The sequence below is a fragment of the Eptesicus fuscus genome, chromosome 1, assembly GCF_027574615.1.
Source record: "Eptesicus fuscus isolate TK198812 chromosome 1, DD_ASM_mEF_20220401, whole genome shotgun sequence".
NCBI classification, from domain to species: domain Eukaryota; kingdom Metazoa; phylum Chordata; class Mammalia; order Chiroptera; family Vespertilionidae; genus Eptesicus; species Eptesicus fuscus.
In genome coordinates, this window is record NC_072473.1 from 92,487,747 (window position 1) to 92,492,450 (window position 4,704).

Here is a 4,704-nt window from a genome sequence, read left to right on the forward strand (position 1 = left end):
CATTAGCTATTGAGGTATGAGACATACAATGGGGGAAATGCTTTGCCATCTGAAGCTTACACCAAACTGCTCAATCAACAGCTGAGCTCTGGTGTGGTTGAGGGGGAGTATAGCTATAGAACCAAAGGAGAACAGCTGTTTTCTATGAGTACCAAAGCATTTTAAGACTACATTGGTAGGGATATATTTTGATGGTGAAGGGAAGAGGGGAAAAAGAGCTTAGTCCCTTCCCACAGGGCACTAGGCGGCCTTGCAGAAGACCACCACAGAAAAGCTAACTTCCCCCTTGCTCACGCTCAGTAAATTCTCTGCAGACTTTGGCAGCATCCTACAGCAGCAAGTTCTTTTCACTGGTGCTATGGTTCTTTTCACTAGTGGTATGGTTCACCAGAAAAGGCATCCATCCATCAAGTTCATAGAGGCGGCCATCAATGTTGTTAAACAGAATAGGATGAAATTTCACTTTGCCATCTACCTGACACTGGCATTCCTGCACCACGGAGTCATGGGCTGCTTGAATGGCTTGAAGAAAATAGAGAATAATTGGCATAAAAACAAATTCCAGTTTGTCTTAATTATTGGCTACTGTGTGTATAAGTTGGATGATACCACAGGAGTTCTCAATGGTCCTCTTCATAAAGTACACTTTAGGACTTACTTCTTGTCCCTTCAGTTCTTCAATATGTTTTTCCCCAAAGTTCTCAAACTGGTCAGTGAGTAGAAACAGCAGCAGCAGCATGCAGGCTGGTACTGTTTCCAAGCTCCAAGCCTCCTCCTCCAGTCCCAGCAATTCCATGAAGCACCACTGGCTGGCGACCTTCAGCCAGGTCAAGATTTTGTCAGCATCTCAGGGTTAATGTCCATGGATTTGAGCTGCATGCTCTGGAACCACAGGTGAGATTACTACCTGGAGAAGAGGGAAAACAGCCCAATTTTTTAATATTTTGAGGTATCTCACCGAAACCGGTTTGGCTCAGTGGATAGAGCGTCGGCCTGCGGACTCAAGGGTCCCAGGTTCGATTCCGGTCAAGGACATGTACCTTGGTTGCGGGCACATCCCCAGTAGGGGGTGTGCAAGAGGCAGCTGATGGATGTTTCTCTCTCATCGATGTTTCTAACTCTCTATCCCTCTCTCTTCCTCTCTGTAAAAAATCAATAAAATATATTTTAAAAAAATATTTTGAGGTATCTCCATATTGCTTTCCATAGTGGCTACACCTAACTGCATTCCCACCAACAGTGCATGAGGGTTCTCTTTTCTCCACATCTTTATTTCTTTTTTTTTTAATTTCTTTATTGATTAAGGTGTCACATATTTGTCCTCATCCCCCCATTCCCATCCCACCCCTCTCCCCACGCATGCCCCAATCCCCTGTTGAACTTAACCGTTGGATAGGCTTATATGCATGCATACAGGTCCTTTGGTTGAACTCTCCCTCCCCCCACCCTCCCCCCACCCTCCCCTATCCTCCCTCTGAGGCCCGATAGTCCGATCGATGCCTCCTTGCTTCTGGTTCTGTTCTTGTTCCTCAGTCTATGTTGTTCATCATTTCCCCTAGATGAGCGAGATCATATGTCACTAGATATATACTAATAAGCACTGAATGTGAGACGAGCAATAATAGTTATGCTGACAGGCAAATGAATCAGTCTGTAGCGAGCTTCCCCCTGGACCAACAGTTCTTTTGAGACTCAATTTCAATGTCCAGTAGTTCCTTATGTGTACATGTCAGCACTGACCCCCCAGCTCTGGATGGTGGACAAATGGCGGTAACGGAGGTCCGACTCCCTCTGGTTTGGTCTCGGCGGAACCCAGGGGCACGGCGTCACCCGGACTAAGGGGCACGTGGCCTCACCCATACCCAAGGGGCGCGTGGTCTCACCCGGGCCTGGGACCCAGCCTCACCCGGATGGATCCAGGGGCACACGGCCTCACCCGGACCCAGGCTCTGGCTTCACCCGGACCCAGGGACACTTGGCCTCTCCCAGACCCAGGGCCACTTGGGCTCACCCGGGCCTAGGTGCACGAGGCCTCATCTGGATCCAGGGACACATGGTCGCACCCGGACCCAGGGACGCTTGGCCTCTCCCAGACCCAGGGCCACTTGGGCTCACCCGGGCCTAGGTGCACGAGGCCTCATCTGGATCCAGGGACACATGGTCTCACCCGGACCCAGGGACGCTTGGCCTCTCCCAGACCCAGGGCCACTTGGGCTCACCCGGGCCTAGGTGCACGAGGCCTCATCTGGATCCAGGGACACATGGTCTCACCCGGACCCAGGGACGCTTGGCCTCTCCCAGACCCAGGGCCACTTGGGCTCACCCGGACCTAGGTGCACGAGGCCTCATCTGGATCCAGGGACACATGGTCGCACCCGGACCCAGGGACGCTTGGCCTCTCCCAGACCCAGGGCCACTTGGGCTCACCCGGGCCTAGGTGCACGAGGCCTCATCTGGATCCAGGGACACATGGTCGCACCCGGACCCAGGGACGCTTGGCTTCTCCCAGACCCAGGGCCACTTGGGCTCACCCGGGCCTAGGTGCACGAGGCCTCACCCGGATCCAGGGACACATGGTCTCACCCGGACACAGGGACGCTTGGCCTCTCCCAGACCCAGGGCCACTTGGGCTCACCCGGACCTAGGTGCACGAGGCCTCATCTGGATCCAGGGACACATGGTCGCACCCGGACCCAGGGACGCTTGGCCTCTCCCAGACCCAGGGCCACTTGGGCTCACCTGGACCTAGGTGCACGAGGCCTCATCCGGATCCAGGGACACATGGTCGCACCCGGACCCAGGGACGCTTGGCCTCTCCCAGACCCAGGGCCACTTGGGCTCACCCGGGCCTAGGTGCACGAGGCCTCATCTGGATCCAGGGACACATGGTCTCACCCGGACCCAGGGACGCTTGGCCTCTCCCAGACCCAGGGCCACTTGGGCTCACCCGGGCCCAGGTGCACGAGGCCTCACCCGGATCCAGGGACGCATGGTCTCACCCGGACACAGGGACGCTTGGCCTTTCCTAGACCCAGGGCCACTTGGGCTCACCCGGGCCTAGGTGCACGAGGCCTCACCCGGATCCAGGGACGCATGGTCTCACCCGGACCCAGGGACGCTTGGCCTATCCCAGACCCAGGGCCACTTGGGCTCACCCGGGCCTAGGTGCACGAGGCCTCACCCGGATCCAGGGACGCATGGTCTCACCCGGACCCAGGGACGCTTGGCCTCTCCCAGACCCAGGGCCACTTGGGCTCACCCGGGCCTAGGTGCACGAGGCCTCACCCGGATCCAGGGACGCATGGTCTCACCCGGACCCAGGGACGCTTGGCCTCTCCCAGACCCAGGGCCACTTGGGCTCACCCGGGCCTAGGTGCACGAGGCCTCATCCGGATCCAGGGACGCATGGTCTCACCCGGACCCAGGGGCGCTTGGCCTCTCCCAGACCCAGGGCCACTTGGGCTCACCCGGGCCTAGGTGCACGAGGCCTCACCCGGATCCAGGGACACATGGTCTCACCTGGACCCAGGGGCGCTTGGTCTTTTCCAGACCCAGGGGCACGTGGCCTCACCCGGGCCTAGGTGCTCGAGGCCTCACCCGGATCCAGGGACACATGGTCTCACCCGGACCCAGGGACGCTTGGCCTCTCCCAGACCCAGGGCCACTTGGGCTCACCCGGGCCTAGGTGCACGAGGCCTCATCTGGATCCAGGGACACATGGTCTCACCCGGACCCAGGGACGATTGGCCTCTCCCAGACCCAGGGCCACTTGGGCTCACCCGGGCCTAGGTTCACGAGGCCTCACCCGATCCAGGGACACATGGTCTCACCTGGACCCAGGGATGTTTGGCCTCTCCCAGACCCAGGGCCACTTGGGCTCACCCGGGCCTAGATGCGCGAGGCCTCACCTGGATCTATGGACCCCTGGCCTCACTCGGACCCAGGGGGGCGCGGCCTCCCCCAGACCCAGGGGCGCTTGGCACCTCCGCAAGAGTCCCGCCTCTCCCCGCAGGCATCTGGGTCTCCCATGGGTCCCCAGAAGCTGGATTTCAGTGTGATGGAGAGCTAATCTCCCCTAGGTTTGGAACAAAAGCCCCTTTCCCCTGCCACCAACCAGACCCACGCGCCTCCACACCTCATCCCCTCCGATTTCGCTGGTTTCCTCTTCCCTCTTAGCTATAAATCTACCATTCAGCCATCTCTCCTATAGTTCTGGATGGCAGAGGCTCTGTCCTCCATTCGTGCCCCTGAAATTGCTGTGCGCGGTGGAGTTCACAGTTCCTTTGTTTAACTTAGCCGCCTTCTTGATTCTCCTCTGTCAAAATGGCTTAAAGGGCTTGAATGTAAGATGAGAACTCCTAAGAATCCTCCAAATCGGTGTTGGCGGCCTCCGGGGCCTCGAGGATCTCACTGCGCAGTTCGGCCAGGTCGGTGGCGCGGATGCGCCCCTCCTGCAGAAAGATGGTCTCTTCCTTCACAGAGAGCCGCTGCGCCGAGTCCGCGGCCGCCGCCACAGCAGCTGCTGCGGCGCCCACTAGCCCATGGCCCCGGCTGCGGTGCTGACTGAGAGGAGCAGCCGCCCGGTCTGGGGAGACGCGAGCAGCAGTCGCCACCCTCACTAGTCCATGTTCCAGTTGTATTTCCGAAACTGCCATGTGAGGCAACACATCAGCCTTCACCTCCGCCGTCATCTTTTTCGAATTC

At 58.2% G+C, this 4,704-nt stretch overlaps 1 pseudogene; it reads right to left on the minus strand.

Moving 5' to 3' along the window:
• Positions 1–240: 240 nt before the first annotated feature.
• LOC114228756 (ubiquitin carboxyl-terminal hydrolase isozyme L1-like) lies at positions 241–879 on the minus strand (annotated as a pseudogene).
• Between the last annotated feature and the right edge of the window lie 3,825 nt (positions 880–4,704).